General features: G+C 44.6%; 1 pseudogene; it reads left to right on the top strand.

Annotated features, from left to right (window-relative positions):
- LOC124655959 overlaps nt 1–25,100 on the top strand; it is a 60,317-nt pseudogene that overhangs the window by 11,579 nt on the left and 23,638 nt on the right.

Raw genomic sequence — 25,100 nt, 5'->3', positions numbered from 1 at the left:
CCACGGCGGACCTGGCGCCGGCGGCGAGCGGAGCGGGCGTTCCAGGGCTCGCCTGGACGCGCCGCTTAGCGCGTTAGATGCGCGCGGACGCGGGCGACCACCTGGTGGTGGCGCCGCCCACTGGAGGTTGCCGGAGCAGCGCCGGCGGCGAGGCCGAATGGCGGCGGACGGAGCCGCGCGTGGCGGCGGTGTTCCAGGGCGAGAGGGGGAGCGCGGAGGCGCTCAGGAGGACCGTCAGCTCACCGAGATCGTGAGGAGCTTGGCGGGGAGGCCGGAGGTGGTCGGAAGGCGCCACAGCGGCCGTCGGCGTCTTCACCGGCCGCGGGGAAGACGGGGTCGGGGCGGGCGATGCTGGGGCTTCCCGGCCGATTCCTTTGACGGGGAGGTGGAGGACGACGAGGCGGAGCCGCTGGTGGTGGTGGTTGGGCGCGGGGGTGGCCGGAGCGACGGCAGCGACGAGCGCCGGTCGGGTCCAGGGTTTGCTCGGGCGTGAGCTCGCAGAGAGGAGGGGAAAAGAGAGGGCGCGCCAGGGGGAAGGATAGGGACGAGGAGAGGAGAGGCGTGCGGCTCGGGGTGGTCTCCTCGCTCACCACGGCGACGAGCAGGAGGTGGCACGCAGGGCACTCGGGCGCGGCCACGCAGGTGCCTGCCTGGGCACCAGGAAGAAGACAACGTCCACGTTTTGCAAAGACCCCCCTAGTTTTGCAGATTTTCCAAAAACTTCAAAACAGGGACAAATTCAATTGTATTTTTCTATTTAGCAACCTTTTGGAGTTAGGAAATAACTCAAATATTTTAGGAAAAATATTTTGTGGCCTTCCTAATAATAATTGAAAGTCCACATATTTTTATTTTGAACATTTAAAAGGCACTTCAAATAAATAAAGACTTGCATAAACCTAGGGTTTCCACTTTATTATTTGCAAATTTTTCTTAATGCATTTTAAATGATGCTCATGAATGCACAATGAAATCCTAATTAGGGTTTAGCAAAACAGGGATGTTACAACTCTATCCCCCTTACAAGAATCTCGTCCCCGAGATTCCTAAGGTAGGAAAAGAGAAAGTAACAAAGACTACACCGGTCTTCAACGACCTTGTCGATACCACGACGATCTTCTTTGTTGAATAAGTTGATCCACGACATCATGAATGAAGTTGACCCACAACACCATGAAGATCTCTTCATTTTACTTTCTTCACTCTAAAGGAAAGAGGGAATGACACTAGACAGTGGATCTTCACAAAGATCGAGTATCTCATGGTCAACTCATGGAAGGAGTATCTAAAAACAACTATTGAGCTGATAAACATGAAACACGTCAAGGTAACGGAAGAGACGGAAGAAGTTTCAAATTATGGTAGACAATTGTTCCATGCTTTACAAGAATACGAAAGGACAAGGTAGCTAAGGGTTAAAATGCCTTGGTTGCAATGACGAGGCACTCTTAGAGAGGGTGACTCGTAGAAGCACAAATGATTATCCAACCATAGCAATTTTGGATTTAGGAATCATAGTCACTCTTTTGGTATGGGTACATGAAACGATTGAAGTGTATTCAAAAGGCTGGGGACCAGAGATGGCTGACAAATTCACACAACGTGTGAATTGATTAAAACTTTCAGGTACTGACCAACGGAAAGGGAAGGGTACTGGTTAGGGAAGTGCCAAGGATCAGCAGTGAGTGAAATTTCTCCGAACGAAGTTGTTGTCACCGGAGAACTGATTTCAAGGGATTGACCGAGAAACATTTAGCAACACTGCTTATGATGTTCTCCTTGATGTTCTAGACACCAATTTTAGGCTATTGACTAGCCTTCAATAGGTCATCAAGTGAAGGTCAGACTTCGGGATTGAAAAGACATCATAAGGGCAACCCCTAGAATGAGTCACACAAGATCCTTATGGAGAGTGGTTATTCTTGATGATTCAAGAGATTATGGCATTAGGCCTTCCGACTAATTGTGTTAACCATGACATCAATCTTGTCGGATTTACAAAGAGACATATGTCAAAAATCCTTGAGAAACACTAACCATCATTGCCGCTTGAGATTCAGCTTAGGTTAGGTGTAAAGATATTTCAGACTCCGTATATCCAATTAGAAAATTTTCAACATTTACCACCAAGGTAAAGTCGATGGATTCTCAAGCTATGGACCACGATGTCAAGCTCCAAAGGATTGAGCTAGATTGCTTAATACATGTGGATGCGACTGCCAAAGGCAATTGCACGCATATGACTTGCAATGTAACACAAGTGAGTCCTGGTGGGGACATCAAAGAAGATATTGAAGTTCTTAAGCTTCTTCTCTTTCTTGAACAAACCAGGCAGTGGCTTAAGGTGCATAGAGGAACGTTTCAAGGAATGGAGGTAACAACCTTCCATCTCAAGAATACTTCGCACATGCCTGACCGACTTGCGATGATTCCCGAGGAAAACAAAGGGAACTCGACTCAGATCCACAGCGACATCTTTCGGCAAATGCACGTGAACCAGAGAAGGTCACTTCCAACATCCACAGCACATACTTCATGACAACACAAAGATGGTTCTCAAAAGTTTCCAACATTAGTGCCACTTGTCCAATATGAACCTCTTTAAACATGGAGAGAATAAGGATGTCATCGATGGGCTCAACAACAAACTTATCAAGATACTCCAATGAGGGACTCATATTCTATATGAACTCGGCAGAAATATTGGCCAAACCAAAGGACATGAAGGTATACTCAGACGAGACACCGTGAGTATAACCATCATCAAAATAGTCCTTGGAACTGAGTTTGATTTGACGATAGCCCAAAATCAAATCAAATATGGGGAAGATAGCATATCCATCGAGGAGATACTTTCCGACTTCAACACAAACAACACTAGACATCCCTTTATGAATGAAGAAAGTTAGATAGAGCTTTTGTCTTTCAACTCTCCAAGTTGTTGTTTAAGCTCAACCAACTAGTCCAGGGTTATCCAACACGGTTCTTGGAGAAGGAGTAGTTGAATGAACCAACGTACTCATGAACTCGACAACACGGTCATGTAACGACATGGTGATACTCCTAGAAAGACATTCAGAATATCACGAACCACCGGTATATCACTGAATTTGAGAGGGGATATTGCTTTACAAAGCAAACGATATGGGTCTTGAGAGCTTTGGGATGGCCCTAACTCTTTGACCAAAATGGGCGCCTGAACAAATGGACTTGGCAGCGCGATCAAACTTCGCTTAATAATTGGCAAACCAATTATGCTAAGAATGACACAAACGTCCTTGGATTTCAAAGCAATGAGAGTTGCTAAGAATCTCGGATGGCCACATCAATACAAACACCCCAACATTCCCAAGCACGGATAGCTCGGAGGAAGGGCGAGTAAAGATATGTAAGAGCATCACTTCATCAATAAGGTCAGGATACAAAGCACGACCCCATGATATAGAAGAGGGTGATACTCCAAGGTAGAACAAAACAAAAGCTAACGAGGCCTCTTAATCGGCGGATTACAACACTTTGACCAAGTCCAAGAAATGGACGAGGTACTGGAGTTTGTTTCTCCTGACATACTAAAGTGGAATGTCTTGACGAACCACAGGAGTAACATACACTGGAAACACCAATGTACATTTACCACTTGGCTGCTAACTAGCAGACAAAGGTCGGAAAGCAACTAAAGAAGAACACGATCAGGATCAGAATTCCTGAGAGGTAGATGCACAAGTTAACCCTCTTGGGAAACTCATGCTAAAAAGGGAGGTGTGGTGGAGCCACGGACATAGATGTGAGAATCACAAAGTTTACTCTTGTCGTGATCTGTTTGGTTTGATGAAGAACCTCTGCGATAGCTAGTGGAAGGGAAAGATCTTTATTGCCGCAGTTCAATCACGACAATAACCACAAGCTTGAAGGCTACCTTGATTTGGATTTAGCCATCCCGATGTAATGTTTGAACATTAACACCAGTGTTAAATGGCATGGATCTTGGGTTAAAGGCCAGCTTCATGTGCTATGATTCATACAATAGAATCCAGCACAATTGGGGACCTTCAGTTCAAGTCCAAGGGTTAAAACCCGAGAAAGGAGTAACTACTAGATGAGTGACACAGAGGACACTGCAAGGTAGTAATCACAAGGTAACTTTCAAGAAGCCATACCTAGCTTCAGAAGTATCCAAGAAAAAGGAAAAGGAGGCATCCAAGGTGAAAGGAAACCTCGAAGCCTAGAACAAAATTTTGGGGAACCCACAAAATAGAAAGATCATGATGGAAAGAGATCTCTCTATCAAAACAAACAAAACAAAGAGGAGGCAAAGAACACACACGACTCTAATTATGATGGAACGATAGCTAGCTCTCTCTGAAAGCAAGAGAAAGAAAGAAAACTCGAAACACACGCACACAGATTCTCTAGAGTCGTGCAAACTTAACAATAGGTCAACTGGTTAAGAAACGACCTGCCTTTGGGGCACCTAAGTTTGAAAGACTAGAAACGATAGGAAAATTTTCAAATCAACACAAGGTAAGGCACCTAAGAATTAGAGCGATACCAGATAAGGAGTAAAAAGAAGCCTAATCAGATTTTCGCAATTATTTTTAGCTTTCAAATAGTTTTCACAAACACTAGACTCAACATCGACCAGTAGAAAGGGTTTTCCTACGAGCAGTCCTGCTCCGATACCAAAACCCGTGGCACCTCGGGATCAGGGTTAGACAAATACCAGATCTTCGTCTGACATAAGCCTAACCTAGAGCTCGAGAGACTACAGTGAGAGAATCGGTAACACAACAGTGACTCTACGACTCAAACAAGTAATACAAGCTCATAACTGAGCGAAGAACCAAAGTATTACAAGCAGAGGTCACTGACCTGACATACATCAATCAACGGAAGCAAAGTTATGCTATTAGACATAGCAAGATAGCAAAAGGCCTAAGAGGCCAGGAGCATAACGGCGACGTCCCAGCCCATAGATTCCAGGCTGCCACCTGGGAATCCCAAGCTACTCGTCGATGTCGACCTAGAAACCACCATCTGTTGGAGGGACTTCGTTTGAAACAAAAGCATGCAAAGCTGAGTACAGGGACTCAGCAAGACTTAGTACAACCTTTTAGCAAAGCGGGTATGCAGGCTTTCTATAGAGCTTCTTTTGCGTAGAGCCAGTTTTCCTTTGTTAAACAAGAGGGAGAAGAAGCTCGACTACTCGGAACCTTTAAAAGGGGATAAGAGAGCGACATCTCGATCTCTATTGATCATCATATTGTATCCACCAACTCTTCATCATCTCGAACCACTATCCTCGGATCACCCCTCAACACCCGGAGAAGGTGTCCGTAAACACACATTGGTTGCCAAGTTTTACGATTAGGTTCATGTTCTCTATGATCTCCACGTCCGTTCCCAAGTCGTCCGTAACCGTGGACACGGCTTTTCGAAAAGATTCATAACCCTGCAGGGGTGCACAACTTTACCCACACGTACCAGCCGACTCTTAATGCCAGATCATAAGCTCTCTTCCTTGGAAAGCCGGCAGAGGGTGGCTGACCACGACCTTTACCTTGCTGTCGCCGAGACCATGAGTCACGCGCTAAGGATTGTTCCGCCATAACGGGTCAAGTCCCGAAGCCGGTCCCTAACGATGTGAGCCGAGGTGGGTTTCCCCAGAGGCCGCAACCCCCAGCCACCACGACCACGCTTACCTGCCTGTTATGTACCTTTACCCCCAAGCCAAATGCAATGCATATGTCCAGATAACGCGCAAACTATGTGACTCATGGAATCTACTAGGCAAGTTAGTGAGTCGAGAGGGTACCATAATAGGGCCTCGTGTGGTTGTACGCTCGGTCTTGGTTCAAGAGGCGAGAACTCGGTTCCTAGGGTCGGCAGAAACGAAACAACCCACCACATCCCAATGTGGCCTCTCGTCTGAGCCTTTAATCATGTTTAACAACATCTCTACACTTACCACGTCAACCTGTCATGCTAGATTCATTTCATTGTATGGCTCCAGATCCGAAGACCGGAGTAAATAGCGTAACAAACTAAGCATGGCTAAGCATAAAGATATAAAGGCTCTAGCGATGCACACATGCCAAACCTAGTTATGCTAGGAGCAGTGGATCAGGTATTTGAGGCTACAAGGGTGGAACATGTAATAGATAGGATAACTCTACCTATCGATAAAAGACAGTTGAATCGTATGCAATATGTAGGAACCAGAGTAAAAGCATTTCAAAATCATATATGAACCAGGCTAGGGCTTGCCTTTGTCCCTGACAAACCAATATGGATCCGATCCCATGCTTGACTTGTTCGCTGATGGACAATTATTGACCTTCGGTGATGTCGATCTTCATCGTCTCAGCAATTGCTCTATCGACCGCGAAGAAGCAAATACCAGAAAGGTAAAGAACAATCAACACATGGCATCGATGCAATGCGCATACAAGGATGATGATATGACATGTTAATATTAAAGAAAGTGATCTATAACATGTTCATCAATTTAAATAGGGTTGGAATGCATAATACTTTGCAATTCCATAAACCCCGCATATTAAAGAAGAGGGTTCATATGTTCTTCTATTAAGGACAGGGTTCAAAGTTGTTTAACAATGCATGCTTTTGATACTAAAGTGTAGATCTCATTTTTCTGAAGATTTTGATATATTATACACATTTTTCTGATTTAAAATGAAATAGTTATGAATTATACAAGTTTTGTTCATTTTCTGAAATTCCAGTAATTATTAAAATTCTGACATAGGGGCCCACTGTCATAGTTTTATTGTTTATCTAAAATTCTGGAAATGATTAAATTTCTGACGTCGGGACCCACCTGTCATGATTTTAATCTTTTACAGAAAAGATAAAACAAAATAAAAGAAAAGCAAAAAGGCCGGGTCCCACCGGAGTCAACCGCCGGTGGTTGACCACGGCGGACCTGGCGCCGGCGGCGAGCGGAGCGGGCGTTCTGAGGCTCGCCCGGACGCGCCGCTTAGCGCGTTAGATGCGCGCGGACGCGGGCGACCACCTGGTGGTGGCGCCGCCCACTGGAGGTTGCCGGAGCAGCGCCGGCGGCGAGGCCGAATGGCGGCGGACGGAGCCGCGCGTGGCGGCGGCGTTCCAGGGCGAGAGGGGGGGCGCGGAGGCGCTCAGGAGGACCGTCAGCTCACCGAGATCGCGAGGAGCTTGGCGGGGAGGCCGGAGGTGGTCGGAAGGCGCCACAGCGGCCGTCGGCGTCTTCGCCGGCCGCGGGGAAGACGGGGTCGGGGCGGGCGATGCTGGGGCTTCCCGGCCGATTCCTTTGACGGGGAGGTGGAGGACGACGAGGCGGAGCCGATGGTGGTGGTGGTTGGGCGCGGGGGTGGCCGGAGCGACGGCAGCGACGAGCGCCGGTCGGGGCCAGGGTTTGCTCGGGCGTGAGCTCGCAGAGGGGAGGGGAAAAGAGAGGGCGCGCCAGGGGGAAGGATAGGGACGAGGAGAGGAGAGGCGTGCGGCTCGGGGTGGTCTCCTCGCTCACCACGGCGACGAGCAGGAGGTGGCACGCAGGGCACTCGGGCGCGGCCACGCAGGTGCTCGCCTCGGGCACCAGGAAGAAGACAACGTCCACGTTTTGCAAAGACCCCCTAGTTTTGCAGATTTTCCAAAAACTTCAAAACAGGGACAAATTCAATTGTATTTTTCTATTTAGCAACCTTTTGGAGTTAGGAAATAACTCAAATATTTTAGGAAAAATATTTTGTGGCCTTCCTAATAATAATTGAAAGTCCACATATTTTTATTTTGAACATTTAAAAGGCACTTCAAATAAATAAAGACTTGCATAAACCTAGGGTTTCCACTTTATTATTTGCAAATTTTTCTTAATGCATTTTAAATGATGCTCATGAATGCACAATGAAATCCTAATTAGGGTTTAGCAAAACAGGGATGTTACACCATTCATGGCTTTCTTTAAGATAACGCTTCTTCGTCTTGAGCTCATCCACCCAACTGATAACGCGTGAAGTACACGTCCGTTGGGAACCCCAAGAGGAAGGTGTGATGCGTACAGCAGCAAGTTTTCCCTCAGTAAGAAACCAAGGCTATCGAACCAGTAGGAGATGAAGGCCACGTGAAGGTTGTTGGTGAAGGAGTGTAGTGCGGCGCAACACCGTGGATTCCGGCGCCAACGTGGAACCCGCACAACACAATCAAAATACTTTGCCCCAACTTAACAAGGTGAGGTTGTCAATCTCACCGGCTTGCCGTAAACAAAGGATTAAACGTATGGTGTGGAGAATGATGTTTGCTAGCAAAGAACAACAAAGAACAACGATTGCGATAGGTTGTATTTCAGATGTAAAAGAATGGACCGGGGTCCACAGCTTCACTAGTGGTGTCTCTCCAATAAGATAAATAGCATGTTGGGTGAACAAATTACAGCTTGGGCAACCGACAAATAGAGAGGGCATAACAATGCACATACATATCATGATGACTACTATGAGATTTACTTAGGGCATTACGACAAAGAACATAGACCGCTATCCAGACATGCATCTATGCCTAAAAAGTCCACCTTCGGGTTAGCATCCGCACCCCTTCCAGTATTAAGTTGCAAACAATAGACAATTGCATTAAGTATTGTGCGTAATGTAAACAATACAAATACCCTTAGACAAAGCATTGATGTTTTATCCCTAGTGGCAATAGCACATCCATAACCTTAGAACTTTCTGTCACTATCCCAGATTCAATGGAGGCATGAACCCACTATCGAGCATAAATACCCCCTCTTGGAGTTACAAGTATCAACTTGGCCAGAGCCTCTACTAGCAACGGAGAGCATGCAAGATCATAAACAACACATATATGATAGATCGATAATCAACTTGACATAGTATTCCATATTCATCGGATCCCAACAAACACAACATGTAGCATTACAAATAGATGATCTTGATCATGATAGGCAGCTCACAAGATCTAAACATGATGGCACAATAGGAGAAGACAACCATCTAGCTACTGCTATGGACCCATAGTCCAAGGATGAACTACTCACGCATCAGTCCGGAGGCGGGTATGGTGATGTAGAGCCCTCCGGTGATGATTCCCCTCTCCGGCAGGGTGCCGGAGGTGATCTTCAGAACCCCCCGAGATGGGGTTGACGGCGGCGGCATCTCTGGAACTTTTCTCGTATCGTGGATCTCGGTACTAGGGTTTTCGCGACGGAAGGATTATATAGGCGAAGGGGCAGAGTCGGGGGACGCCCGAGGGGCCCAACCCAGATGGCAGCGCGGCCAGGGGTGGGGCCGCGCCCCCCTATGGTGTGGCCGCCTCGTGGCCCCTCTTCGTCTCCTCTTCGGTGTTCGGAAGACTCCGTGGAAAATAAGACCGTGGGCTTTTGTTTCGTCCAATTCCGAGAATATTTCTGTGTAGGATTTCGAAACCAAAAACAGCAGAAAAAAGGAACTGGCGCTTCGGCATCTTGTTAATAGGTTAGTACCAGAAAATGCATAAAAATGATATAAAGTGTATATAAAACATGTGAGTATTGTCATAAAACTAGCATGGAACATAAGAAATTATAGATACATTTGAGACGTATCAAGCATCCCCAAGCTTAGTTCCTACTCGCCCTCAAGTAGGTAAACGATAAAAAGGATAATTTCTGAAGTGACATGCTACCATCATATCTTGATCAATACTATTGTAAAGCATATGAGATGAATGAAGTGATTCAAAGCAATGGTCTATAATTGTTAACAATTAGATAATGACTAAACAACTGAATCATATAGCAAAGACTTTTCATGAATAGTAATTTCAAGACAAGCATCAAAAAGCCTTGCATAAGAGTTAACTCATAAAGCAATAGATTCTTAATAGAAGGTTTTGAAGCAACACAAAGGAAGATTTAAGTTTCAGCAGTTGCTTTCAACTTTCAACATGTATATCTCATGGATAATTGTCAACCCAAAGTAATATGATGAGTGCAATAAGCAAGTATGTAAGAATCAATGCACACAGTTGACACAAGTGTTTGCTTCTAGGATAGAAAGAAGTAGGTAAACTGACTCAACATAAAGTAAAAGAAAGGCCCTTCGCAGAGGGAAGCAGGGATTAAATCATGTGCTAGAGCTTTTCAAGTTTTGAAATCATATAGAGAGCATACAAGTAAAGTTTTGAGAGGTGTTTGTTGTTGTCAACGAATGGTAGTGGGCACTCTAACCCCCTTGTCAAACAGACTTTCAAAGAGCGGCTCCCATGAAGGACGTTATCTCTACCAGCAAGGTAGATCATCCCTCTTTGACAAGGGATTAACTTATCAATGCCTGCAGATTGTAGACTAGGGTTTTAGTCGGAAGTAGAGGGCAAGTAGATCTCGATGGTTTCAGCCGAAAAGTACTCGACGATGTGGGAACTAGGGTTGCGTGAAACAATGAATCGATCCTCTCTTTGTCCCTCGACTCCCCTTATATAGGAGGCGGAGCCGAGGGATTCGTAATACACAAGTTACGCAGTCCGGGAGGGTTTCTAACCCTTCCCGTAAGATTACAAGTCTATATTTCCTAATACAACTCTATCTTTCCTTAGTACTAACTTGGGCTTCCGAATCTTCATATTCATCGAGTTGTGGGCCTTCAATAAACCCCGGGTACCATCTTCGGCAGGCCCATTTGGGGATGCCTATGTCAGTAGCCCCCGAGATTTTGCTTGAATCGAAGAGTCAGGGAAAATCTCCAACTTTATAATCATTCAATAACTTTATCACATATCTTTGGACATGCAATTCTATATTGTACAGGGATAATGGTAGTTGGGGCTAGTTCATCTGACGGATCAGGTACTAGTTAACTGCTCTAGTGGCAATCCGCTAAAACCTACTTCAAGATCACGTCCCTGGACATGATCTCGGGATACTGGTGTTAACTTTGATAGGTGCCGCTTAAGGTCTTACCATTCTGTTGAGTCCCAGTCATATTTTATCGGGTACCTAACGCGTCCGTTAGGATTTTTCTTCGTATCTGTTGATACGGAAAAAAGTAGAAAACCGACGTCAGAGACGGTGCCACGCCGCTCAGAACGGATCTGGGGTCTTACCTTCGCAGAATTTTGCGGCATTCAGAGATTATTCGCAACTTTGGCGCTCTGAGAATATATTGTCGAGTGCTTTTTCGGCTGTTGGAAGAGCACATTTTATTGAGTCAACGGATGACTTATCTTGCCTCCCCGATGGGTGTATATGCAGAGTTATTTATATAACTCGAAATATGCTCACTTCTTCTTCTTCTTCTTTTTTTTATTTATAATTTCATCGGGCACGCGAACAGCGCTCCCGATGGGAGTAGCCCCCGAGGCTACAGCCAAGGACTAGTGCTTCGTTGTAGGCTCAACACTTTAACGCCTTATGTCGCTATATTTTCATTCTTTGTCGAACTTTTCATATCTATCGGGTGCGCGACCAGCGCTCCCAATGGGAGTAGCCCCCGAGGCTATGAACAAATGCTTGTATTTGGTCATAGGCTCTCGCCATTTCTATTTTTTCATACTCGTATTTTTATTTTTTCCAAAGTAGCCCCCGAGCATTTGAGCAAAAACTTGTATTTGATCAAAGGCTTCTCGAAATTATCAATAATCTTTGTCTGCCGCTAATTTCATTAATCTTCATAGCCGAGATTTTTTCTTTTGGCAAGGTGACATCATCACTGATGATAGCCACGATCACTGTATCGGGAAGACGCGAATACTGCTCTCTCTCTCTGCCTTGCGGTCCCAAAATCCTTGTCAAGTTGACACGTCGTGCAAGTGGGGGACACACGTCTCCACTTTTCCTGGCGCACGTACTGTAGCGCCCGTTCCTTTCCCTCGCAGTGAAAATACGCTTTTACCCCTTATCCACGTGTACAACATCCATCTCACAATTTTTCCATCCAACGGTGCGTCAATTCGCCGATTCTCTATTTAAGGTCATCTTCTTCCTCCGGTCGCCCTTTCGCTCACGCCGCACCTCTGCTCTCCTCTGCAAAAATCCCCATTGCGCCCAACACTTCTTGAGCTCAGCCACACTCCCACTTTTTGCCTACACCATTGTTTATGCCACCGCGCGCACGACTCACGAGGCACAACACCCCCGACTCGAAGATGGCGGCGGAAGATCTGGGGAACACCGAGTGGGAGAGATCCAAAATCTCCGCCCAAGACATCAACTTGCTGAAGAAGCTTGGGATCAGCAAGAAGAAGGAATCGCTGCGCTTCCCCAGCGAGGAGAGCTATCCATCCCCTCCAATCGAGTATCGGGTCAATTTCGTTGACCACCTCATCCGCGGCCTTTCCTCCCCCATTCACGATTTTCTGCGTGGGTTGCTCTTTGTGTATGGATTGCAACTTCACCATCTTACTCCCAACTCCATCCTCCACATCTCTATTTTTATCACTCTTTGCGAGTCTTTCCTTGGGGTCCAACCAAACTGGGCTCTATGGAAACACATCTTTCTTCTCCGCCACAATGGCTCCCCCAATGTCGCCTATAACATAGGTGGCGTTGTTATCTGCGTCCGCCCTGACATCGAATATTTCGACGTCAAATTCCCTGACTCGGTTTAAGGGTGGCGCAAAAAATGGTTGTATATCCACGAAGAAAGCCTCGACTTGGCAGAACACAACATTCCCCCTTTCGATGGCAACGAAAAAATATGTTGCCGCCGGTCCTGGGATGCAGAGGCTAGCGACGAAGAAATAAAGGCGAGAGAGGCGCTGATGACACGCATCCATGAGCTTCAAAATACCCGTGGACGAGAATTGTCGGGTATCCAATTCACAACATATTTCCTTAGGATTAGGGTGCAGCCTTTGCAAGCTCGCAAACACCCCCTTTGGATGTATGCTGGCGACAAGGATGTGGATCGCTTGTCGATAGATTTACCGGTCAAGGACTTAGAAAAACTTGTCTGGAAAATCTCGTCGCTTAGCAAGAAAGACACCATCCTGTCATCTTGCCGTGTGACACCATATAGCGCCACCAATGCGCTCCCACAGGTAATATATTTTTATCGTCTGCTTGTTCATTCACTCTCTTCTTTTCTCTTTTTGTACTGCCATTTCTTCGACTGCTGTTATTGATACAAATTCCTGTCGATACTTTTTTTTATCTTGTCCAGAACCACAAAACTGCGTCACCTCTTCCTTCCCTTCCCGAAGGTGGAGAAGTTGAGGAACGGACTGTTGTCGCCGACGACAACCAGGGTACTTCTCGCCCTGAGAGTGAAGTCGCGGGTTTTCAAAAATCCGCGGCTTCCTCTGAAAAATAAGTCGATTCTGAGGCTACCGTATCGGCACAATCTCTCCCCTCCGCTGTTTCTCCAAGGAACAAGAGAAAAAGCGACAAAGTCGCCGATTCTGACACCTCCAAAGCCGGCGCATCTCTTGCCGAAGAAGTTGTTCCTACTGAAAAAAGGACAACTTTTAACCCTTACGAAGATGCCCTTGTCAGCTCGTAAGTTCTTGCTGCTCTTTTTTGTTTGCTCTCGATATCTCGTCTATGATGTTTCTTATATTGTCGCCTTTTTATTGTAGTGGTGATGAGGATGAAAATCCGCCTATTGACGCGACTGCTCGAACGAGTACGTCGCGTACTTTAGTTGTTTCTGAAGCTCAGCCTGATGGGGATGAAACCTCGCCTCCTCAACAAAACATCGAGCATCTAACTCCAGTTGCAAGCCCCCGTGCCTCTTCGCCAAAGAGGGCTAGGGTCGAGCCGGCCAAGGAACCTACCTTGCTACCTGGTAGTTCCTCGACTCCTTTAATGGATGATGTAAGTTATCTCTTCTTCTCTCTGTTTTTTTTTATACTCCGAACGTTTCAGTGCTTTGGACTCCCGTCTAGTTTTTGCTTGGTGCTGTTGAGCTTTTGCTTCTTATATTGATTTCTTTTTTCGATGGTCTTCTCTTCAGCCTTTGATGAAGGAATTTGTCCGCCTCGGTACCCAATTGATCGGGTACCGTGATTATGCCTCCAAGCTCGAAGGTACTATTTCTTTTTGTCGTGATATTTTACTGTCATTTATTTTGCCAGAGACTCTTGCGGAGGCTAACAAACGCGCTGACGCTCTTACTATCAAGTTAGAGCAAAGCGAAAAAGCTCGCAAGAAAGCTGAAGTAGATGCTGCCGCTGTCGGAGATCTTCGAAAAAGACTTCATGACGCGGAAACTTCTTTGAGCGACAATATAGCCCAGCATTCTGCTCGTGAAAAAGAAATACTCACTCGCTTGGAGTCACAGAGTCGACGTTTTGTGAGTAAGTACTCATATCTCTTCTATTTCTTCGGATCATCAAATTCTTCTTGGCTCGCTTTTCCTTGACAAGCTTCTTTGGACTCACTTAGGGAAAACGCAACAAGATTATGATCTGGAGAATCCTGAAGGTGATCGCCTTCTCGACACTCTTTCCCTCCTTGAGATTCACGGAGATGAGGCGCGCGAAGGCCTTGCCGATGCCAGAACAGGTCTGTCACGGTTCCTTACTTCTTCCCGAAGAAGGAAGAACCCACGCCTTTTACTGCTCTCGCCAAATGCTTCAATTCTCAAGAAGATCTTGGGCTCAAACTGCGCCAAGAAGGTTTGAAAGTTGGTGTTGAAGGCACTATCGCCTTGGTTGCTGACAGCCAACAAGATGTCGACTGGGCGAGAGTTGGTGACACGAAGGAGATGGAAACGAAGAGGTGGCAATCTTTGATTAAGGCTGCCAAGTAGACCAACTCCTGCTCCTAGTTCATCGAAGCCGGAGGTCAAGTAGACCACCTTGTCTTCCCTTTTGTGTTATTTTCTCTTTTGATGTTGTCGCTATAGTAGCCTTGACAACAACTGCCCCATTAGTTCATTTAGGAACCCACCTTTTGTAATAGCCATGTAAATACTTTGAAAATCAATGGAAATCTATTTTGCTTGATGATTGATGTCGAGATTTTTCTTTCCAGTTGGTATTTGATAACTACACTTCAACTCCTCGTCCTGCCGATACTTTTCCTGCTTCCTCCTACTCGAAGAAAATGCCTATCAATGATGAATTTATTGAAGATTCCTCGAATAAGGGTTCAACACAAGACTTGAAAGAACTCCGCCAACAACTTCAGTCTATGAAGAAGCAAGCACTTATAATAATGGAGCAGTCTCGAAAATCATCGGAGAGGGAAAAGGTTGCGCTACAGCAGGCTCAGGAGGCTATAGCTGCCAAAGAAACCGCTGTAGCTGAAGCAGGCTACCTCCCGAGAGAATTTTATGCTCGAGTTGATGACTGAAGCAAGTTTGGAAATGGCAGGTATACTTCTTAAACCTAAATTTCCTCTGTTTTGTGCTTGTTTTCTCCTTTATGATTCTTATGCTGTCTCCAAATAGGTCCCTTTCTAGACACCGCTGCCGAAGATCAACGGGTGGATACAAGGTCAAATTACCTTTTAAATCTGGCCCTTGACCATGGCTCTCTTTTTTGGGCTACCCCGGAACGAACCCGCCCAATCGTCAGATTCCAAGACCGCTCATGCCAAGTTTGTGAGTTCCTTGAGTTTTATACCAAAGCTTTATCCATGATTTACAATTCTATGTTTCCTCGAAATGTTCAACCGAAGACCCTTCCTGAGCTGATGGAGAAGTTTAAGGACTCACACAAAATCCATGGTTTCGTAAGAGCCCAACTGGTAGCTGGCGCCAGGGTTACCCTTATTATGCTTCAGATCTGCCACTCCAAACTTGATATGACAAAGGTGGTTGAATCTGTTCATACAAAGCTGAGGCAACGACGAAGAGGTGTCAATAAAATCGATGCAGTGGTTACCCCAGTAGCTGAAGAGATAATTAGTGGCCTTCTTCGGATGGATGCCGACTTTTTTGCAGATGGCCATTATGCCGATTTTCTGGGTGCCTCTGCCGAAGAAGATAGAGTAAATATTGACGACCTGTTAGGTCGCGACTGAATTTATATAGCTTATGTTGTCGAAAGAGAACTTATAACTTGCTGTATGTATGTTGTAAATCAGATATATATATTTTGTCTTTTCCCTAGCCCCCGAGTGTTTTGGTGGCTAATTTCTTTATTGCGTTTGCGAGGTTAAACCAAGGCAATTAAATTTTATGGAATATACTATATTTATGGGTATACGCCCCCGAGCCTGTCGACGAAAAAGATGTATGTCACCAATATCTTTTACTATATTGCAGCACCGCGAGCCCGCCTCATTAAAAACCTTTCAGCCCCACTCGGTGCCCTGAAAGGAACAGAGTGCGTCTAAAAACTCGCGGGCATTTCAGTACATTGTATTTTTACAAGGAGAACTATATTTCGACTCTAGGCGTAAAAACGCCTGAGTTGCGCCACGTTCCAAGGATTTGGCTCTGCGACTCCTGTTTTCTTGTCCTTTATCCTGTATGCTCCTCCTTCGATTACTTCTGTGATGATGTAAGGGCCAAGCCACGGCGGCTCGAGTTTTTCATGGCTTTTTTGTCTGAGCCGAAGAACTAAGTCCCCTACCTGAAAGGATCTTGGCCTTAATCGTCGACTGTGGTAGTTTTTCAGATCTTGCTGGTACTTAGTGACCCGTGATAACACTTCATCTCGAGCTTCATCAAGTGCATCGACATCATCCTCCAATGCTTTCCTTGATGCCTCTTCATCATATTCCGTTACTCTCGGAGAATCATGCTCTATTTCTATCGGCAGTACTACTTCAGCTCCATGGACCAGGAAAAACAGAGTTTCTTGTGTCGCTGTATTTGGTGTTGTTCGGATACTCCACAACACACTAGGCAACTCCTCTGGCCAAGTATGTCGAGCTTTTTCCAACGGTGCTAGCAGACGCTTCTTGATACCGTTGCAGATGATACCATTGGCTTTCTCGACTTGACCATTGGTCTGCGGGTGCGCAACTGATGCAAAGTGTAGTTTGATGCCTACCTCTGCACAATATGCCTTGAATTCCTTGGATGTAAAATTTCTACCATTGTCTGTGACGATGCTATGAGGTACTCCAAACCGAAAAACGATGCTTTTCACAAACTTGATCGCAGATGCTCCATCTGGTGAATTTATCGGCTTTGCTTCTATCCACTTTGTGAATTTGTCTACAGCGACGAGCATGCACTCGTATCCTCCTGGCGAAGCTTTGTGTAATTTTCCCACCATGTCAAGACCCCACTGAGCAAAGGGCCAAGACAATGGTATTGGCATCAATTCTGCTGCCGGAGAATGAGGTTTTGCGGCAAATCTCTGGCACGCGTCGCAAGTACGAACTATTTCTTTCGCATCTTCGATTGCTGTCAACCAATAAAATCCTGCTCTAAAAACCTTGGCTGCTATAGCTCGGCTGCTTGCATGATGACCGCATATTCCTTCGTTTACATCCTTCAAGATTATCCTTCCTTCTTCAGGTGTGACGCACCTTTGCAACACTCCCGAAATACTTCGCTTGTATAAGTCCCCTTGACCACGAGAAAGGCTTTAGAACGTCTAATAACTCGCCTTGCTTCAACTGGATCGTCGGGTATTTCTTTCCTTAGGATGTATGATATGTACGCCTGCATCCATGGAATTTGCACCATCATTACTATGTCCTGTTCCTCTTCTTCATCCGATGCTGCTTTTGTAGCCCCCGAGGGTTTCTCATCTTTCTCCTTCTTCTTTGGTTTCTTCGATTTTGGGATCGCTCGGCTATTTCCTCCCAAAACACGCCTGGTGGAATCGCGAGACATTGCGACCCGATATTTGCAAGAACGTCGGCTTCATCATTGCTCAACCTGCTGATGTGATTTACTTCGCATCCATCAAACAGCTTCTCTAGTTCATTATACACTTCCTTGTATGCTATCATACTATCGTTGACTGCATCGCACTAATTCATGACTTGCTGAGCCACCAACTGTGAGTCGCCGAAGATTTTTAATCGAGTTGCACCACAAGCCTTCGCCATCTTCATCCCGTGTATGAGAGCTTCGTATTCTGCCTCATTATTAGATGCGTTTGGAAACGTCATCCGTAAGACATACTTTAACTTGTCGCCTTCAGGTGATATTAGTATCACGCCTGCTCCAGCTCCCTCTAATCTCTTGGACCCGTCGAAGTTCATATTCCAGGTTCTCGATAAATCTGGGGTGCCGTATTTTGTAACTCCATCCATTCTGCGATGAAGTCTGGTAGAATTTGCGACTTTATTGCTTTTCTCTTTTCGTACGTGATGTCCCGAGGGGAAAGCTCTATTCCCCACAGGGAGACACGGCCCGTAGCTTCTGGATTATTTAGTATATTGGATAAAGGCGCCTCATTGACCACTATTATCGGATGTGCCGAAAAATAGTGCCGCAATTTTCTTGCGGTTGCAAACACTCCATATGCTAGCTTCTGGTACAGCGGGTACCGCTGTTTTGAAGGCGATAATACTTCGCTGATGAAATATACTGGCCTCTGTACTCCATGGAGTTTTCCTTCTTCCTGCCTTTCGACTACGAGTGTTGTGCTGACCACCTGAGGTGGGGCTGCAATGTATAGCAAGAGGGGTTCCTTCTCCTTAGGCGCCACCAAGATTGGTGGTGTCGAGATTGTGCGTTTGAGATCCTCGAAAGCTCTGACCGCCTCTTCGTTCCACTGAAACTTCTCTCCTTGCTTAATCAAAGCATAAAACGGTAACGCCTTTTCTCCCAGCCTGGCGACGAACCTGCTTAAAGCTGCGACTCGCCCAGTTAATTGATGTATTTCTTTTAACTTTGTTGGCTTCCTCAATGTTACAATAGCTTGAATTTTTTCTGGATTGGCCTCGATTTCTCTTGCTGAGACTAGGAACCCGAGAAGTTCTCCTGCATGGACACTGAAAGAACACTTCGTCGGATTCAATTTGAGGCAAAACTTGTCAAGGTTGTCGAAAGTTTCCTTTAGATCCTCGATCAAAGTTGTCCCCTTTTGTGATGTTATGACGACATCGTCAGTGTATATTTGTACGTTTTTCGCAATCTGTGTTGCCAAGCACTTCTGCATCATCCGCTGATACGTTGCTCCCGCATTTTTCAGACCAAAAGGCATTATTTTGTAACAAAACACGCCATAAGGTGTTATGAACGCTGTCTTGACTTCATCATGTTCTTTCAATCTGATCTGGTTATAACCAGAATATGCGTCCAGGAAGGAAAGACGTTCACATCCTGTCGTGGAGTCGATGATTTGATCCATCCTTGGGAGGGGAAAGTGATCCTTTGGACAGTGTTTATTGAGACACGTAAAGTCGACACACATGCGAAGGACTTTCGTGTTTTTCTTCGGGACCAACACTGGGTTAGCTACTCACGTAGCCTCTGTATGTAGCTCTTTGATAAAACCAGCCTCTCTGAGTCGATCAATCTCTGACAGCATGGCTTTGCGGTTTGGTTCCGAAAAACGCCGCAAAGGTTGTTTGATTGGTCTCGCTAATGGATCCAAGTTTAGGTGGTGCTCGGCAAGTTCCCTGGGTACTCCTGGCATGTTAGCCGGACACCATGCGAAGATTTTCCAAGGTGCTCACGGAGGAACTCGACGAGCGCGCTTTCCTATGCGAGGTCCATGTCTGCTGCAATGGACGTCGTTTTCTTTGGATCTGTCGGGTGAATCTGCACCTCCTTGGAATCTTTCGTGGTGTTAAAAGTTGGTTACCTGAGAGGCCTTCCTACATATGGCTGATACGTCTCCGACGTATCGATAATTTCTTATGTTCCATGCCACATTATTGATGATATCTACATGTTTTATGCACACTTTATGTCATATTCGTGCATTTTCTGGAACTAACCTATTAACAAGATGCCGAAGAGCCGCTTGTCGTTCTCTCGCCGTTTTTGGTTTCAGAAATCCTAGTAACGAAATATTCTCGAATTGGACGAAATCAACGCCTGTGGTCCTATTTTGCCACGAAGCTTCCGAAGACCGAAGGGGAGTCGAGTGGGGCCACGAGGCGCCGCCACACTCAGGGCGGCGCGGCCTAGGTCTTGGCCGCGCCGGCCCGGCGTGTGGGGCCCTTGTGTGGCCCCCCGCGTTGCCCTTCCGCCTACAAATAGCCTCCGTCGCGAAACCCCCAGCACCGAGAGCCACAATACGGAAAACCCATCGAGACGCCGCCGCCGCCAATCCCATCTCTGGGGATTCTCGAGATCTCCTCCGGCACCCTGCCGGAGAGGGGATTCATCTCCCGGAGGACTCTTCACCGCCATGGTCGCTCTCCGGAGTGATGAGTGAGTAGTTCACCCCCGGACTATGGGTCCATAGCAGTAGCTAGATGGTTGTCTTCTCCTCATTGTGCTTCATTGTTGGATCTTGTGAGCTGCCTAACATGATCAAGATCATCTATCTCGTAATGCTATATGTTGTGTTTGTCGGGATCCGATGGATAGAGAATACTATGTTATGTTAATTATCAAGTTATTACCTATGTGTTGTTTAAGATCTTGCATGCTCTCCGTTATTAGTAGAGGCTCGGCAAAGTTTTCGCTATTAACTCCAAGAGGGAGTATTTATGCTCGATAGTGGGTTCATGTCTCCGTGAATCTGGGAGAGTGACAGAAACCCCTAAGGTTATGGATGTGCTGTTGCCACTAGGGATAAAACATTGATGCTATGTCCGAGGATGTAGTTATTGATTACATTACGCACCATACTTAATGCAATTGTCTGTTGTTAGCAACTTAATACTGGAAGGGGTTCGGATGATAACCCGAAGGTGGACTTTTTAGGCATAGATGCAGCTTGGATGGCGGTCTATGTACTTTGTCGTAATGCCCAATTAAATCTCACTATACTTATCATGACATGTATGTGCATTGTTATGCCCTCTCTATTTGTCAATTGCCCGACCGTAATTTGTTCACCCAACATGCTTTTATCTTATGGGAGAGACACCTCTAGTGAACTCGTGGACCCCGGTCCATTCTTTTATACTCGAAATACAAATCTGCCGCAATACTTGTTCTTTACCGTTTTCTCGCAAACAATCATCTTCCACACAATACGGTTAATCCTTTGTTACAGCAAGCCGGTGAGATTGACAACCTCACTGTTTCGTTGGGGCAAAGTACTTTGGTTGTGTTGTGCAGTGTTCCACATTGGCGCCGGAATCTCCGGTGTTGCGCCGCACTACATCCCGCCGCCATCAACCTTCAACGTGTTTCTTGGCTCCTCCCGGTTTGATAAACCTTGGTTTCTTTCTCGAGGGAAAACTTGCCGCTGTGCGCATCATACCTTCCTCTTGGGGTTCCCAACGAACGTGTGAGTTACACGCCATCAAGCTCTTTTTCTCGGCGCCGTTGTCGGGAGATCAAGACACGCTGCAAGGGGAGTCTCCACTTCCCAATCTCTTTACTTTGTTTTTGTCTTGCTTTATTTTATTTACTACTTTCTTTGCTGCACTTAAACAAAACACACAAAAATTAGTTGCTAGCTTTACTTTATTTACTGTCTTGCTTTCTATATCAAAAACACAAAAAAATTAGTTACTTGCATTTATTTTATCTAGTTTGCTTTATTTACTACTGCTAAAATGGCCACCCCTGAAAATATTAAGTTGTGTGACTTCACAACCACAAATAATAATGATTTCCTATGCACACCTATTGCTCCACCTCGCTACTACAGCAGAATTCTTTGAAATTAAACCTCGCTTTACTAAATCTTGTTATGCGAGAGCAATTTTCTGGTATTAGTTCTGATGATGCTGCTGCCCATCTCAATAATTTTGTTGAATTGTGTGAAATGCAAACGTATAAGGATGTAGATGGTGATATTATTAAATTGAAATTGTTTCCTTTCTCATTAAGAGGAAGAGCTAAAGATTGGTTGCTATCTCTGCCTACGAATAGTATTGATTCCTGGACTAAATGCAAGGATGCTTTTATTGGTAGATATTATCCCCCTGCTAAAATCATATCTTTGAGGAGTAGCATAATGAATTTTAAACAATTGGATAATGAACATGTTGCTCAAGCTTGGGAAAGAATGAAATCTTTGGTTAAAAATTGCCCAACCCGTGGACTGACTACTTGGATGATCATCCAAACCTTCTATGCAGGACTAAATTTTTCTTCGCGGAATTTATTGGATTCAGTTGCTGGAGGTACCTTTATGTCCATCACTCTTGGTGAAGCAACAAAGCTCCTTGATAATATGATGGTTAATTACTCTGAATGGCACACGGAAAGAGCTCCACAAGGTAAGAAGGTAAATTCCGTTGAAGAATCCTCTTCCTTGAATGATAAGATTGATGCTATTATGTCTATGCTTGTGAATGATAGGACTAATGTTGATCCTAATAATGTTCCATTAGCTTCATTGGTTGCCCAAGAAGAACATGTTGATGTAAACTTCATTAAAAATAATAATTTCAACAACAATGCTTATCTGAACAATTCTAGTAATAACTATAGGCCATATCCTTATAATAATGGTAACGGTTATGCTAATTCTTATGGGAATTCTTACAACAATAATAGGAATACACCCCTGGACTTGAAGCTATGCTTAAAGAATTTATTAGTACACAAACCGCCTTTAACAAATCTGTTGAGGAAAAGCTCAATAAAATTGATATTCTCGCTTCTAAGGTTGATAGTCTTGCCTCCGATGTTGATCTTTTGAAATCGAAAGTTATGCCTAATAGGGATATTGAAAATAAAATTGTTACTACAGCAAATGCCATCCAAGTTAGAATTAATGAGAATATAAGATTAATGGCTGAACTGCGTGCTAGGTGGGATAGAGAAGAAAATGAAAAACTAGCTAAAGAGAAAAATGTAGCTAAAGTTTGGACTATTACCACCACTAGCAATGCTAATGATTCACATGTTTCTGCACCTCCTACTATCAATGATAAAATAATTGGTGTTGGCAATGTTTCTACTCCTAGTGCAAAGCGCGCAAAATTACCTGAAACCGCTAAAACTGCTGAAACTGCTCGTGATAAAACCGCTGAAATTTTTTCCAACCTTGGGGATGATAATCCCATTGCTTTAGATTGTAATGATTTAGATTTTGATGATTGCCACATCTCTGAAGTTATAAAGTTCTTACAAAAACTTGCTAAGAGTCCCAATGCTAGCGCTGTAAATTTGGCTTTCACAAAACATATTACAAATGCTCTCATAAAAGCTAGAGAAGAGAAACTAAAACTTGAAACTTCTATTCCTAGAAAGCTAGAGGATGGTTGGGAGCCCATCATTAAAATGAGGGTCAATGATTTTGATTGTAATGCTTTATGTGATCTTGGTGCAAGTATTTCGTTATGCCTAAGAAAGTCTATGATATGCTTGACTTGCCACCATTGAAAAATTGTTATTTGGATGTTAATCTCGCTGATAATGCTAAAAAGAAACCTTTGGGGAGAGTTGATCATGTTCATATTATGGTTAACAATAACCTTGTCCCCGTTGATTTTGTTGTCTTGGATATTGAATGCAATGCATCTTGCCCCATTATATTGGGAAGACCTTTTCTTCGAACCGTTGGTGCTACTATTGATATGAAGGAAGGTAATATTAAATATCAATTTCCTCTCAAGAAAGGTATGGAACACTTCCCTAGAAAGAGAATGAAGTTACCTTATGATTCTATTATTAGAACAAATTATGATGTTGATGCTTCATCTCTTGATGATACTTGATACACACTTTCTGCGCCTAGCTGAAAGGCGTTAAAGAAAAGCGCTTATGGGAGACAACCCATGTTTTTACTACAGTATTTTTGTTTTATATTTGAGTCTTGGAAGTTGTTTACTACTGTAGCAACCTCTCCTTATCTTAGTTTTATGTTTTGTTGTGCCAAGTAAAGTCTTTGATAGTAAAGTGAATACTAGATTTGGATTACCGTGCAGAAACTGCATTTCTTTGCCGTCACGAATCTGGGTCTAATTCTCTGTAGGTAACTCAGAAAATTAAGCCAATTTACGTGAGTGATCCTCAGATATGTACGCAACTTTCATTCAATTTGGGCATTTTCATTTGAGCAAGTCTGGTGCCTCTAATAAAATCCATCTTTACGGACTGTTCTGTTTTGACAGATTCTGCCTTTTATTTCGCATTGCCTCTTTTGCTATGTTGGATGAATTTCTTTGATCCATTAATGTCCAAGTAGGTTTATGCAATGTCCAGAAGTGTTAAGAATGATTGTGTCACCTCTGAACATGTTAATTTTTATTGTGCACTAACCCTCTAATGAGTTGTTTCGAGTTTGGTGTGGAGGAAGTTTTCAAGGATCAAGAGAGGAGTATGATACAATATGATCAAGGAGAGTGAAAGCTCTAAGCTTGGGGATGCCCCGGTGGTTCACCCCTGCATATTCTAAGAAGACTCAAGCGTCTAAGCTTGGGGATGCCCAAGGCATCCCCTTCTTCATCGACAACATTATCGTGTTCCTCCCCCGAAACTATATTTTTATTCCGTCACATCTTATGTACTTTGCTTGGAGCGTCGGTTTGTTTTTGTTTTTGTTTTGTTTGAATAAAATGGATCCTAGCATTCACTTGTGTGGGAGAGAGACACGCTCCGCTGTAGCATATGGACAAGTATGTCCTTAGGCTTTACTCATAGTATTCATGGCGAAGTTTCTTCTTCGTTAAATTGTTATATGGTTGGAATTGGAAAATACTACATGTAGTAATTCTAAAATGTCTTGAATAATTTGATACTTGGCAATTGTTGTGCTCATGTTTAAGCTCTTGCATCATATACTTTGCACCCATTAATGAAGAAACACTTAGAGCTTGCTAATTTGGTTTGCATATTTGGTTTCTCTAAAGTCTAGATAATATCTAGTATTGAGTTTTGAACAACAAGGAAGACGGTGTAGAGTCTTATAATGTTTACAATATGTCTTTTATGTGAGTTTTGCTGCACCGTTCATCCTTGTGTTTGTTTCAAATAACCTTGCTAGCCTAAACCTTGTATCGAGAGGGAATACTTCTCATGCATCCAAAATCCTTGAGCCAACCACTATGCCATTTGTGTCCACCATACCTACCTACTACATGGTATTTCTCCGCCATTCCAAAGTAAATTGCTTGAGTGCTACCTTTAAAATTCCATCATTCACCTTTGCAATATATAGCTCATGGGACAAATAGC

The sequence above is a fragment of the Lolium rigidum genome, chromosome 5 (genome assembly GCF_022539505.1).
Source record: "Lolium rigidum isolate FL_2022 chromosome 5, APGP_CSIRO_Lrig_0.1, whole genome shotgun sequence".
NCBI lineage: Eukaryota > Viridiplantae > Streptophyta > Magnoliopsida > Poales > Poaceae > Lolium > Lolium rigidum.
Note: the sequence above shows the minus strand (reverse complement) of the source record. Positions and strands in the feature narration are given on the sequence as shown.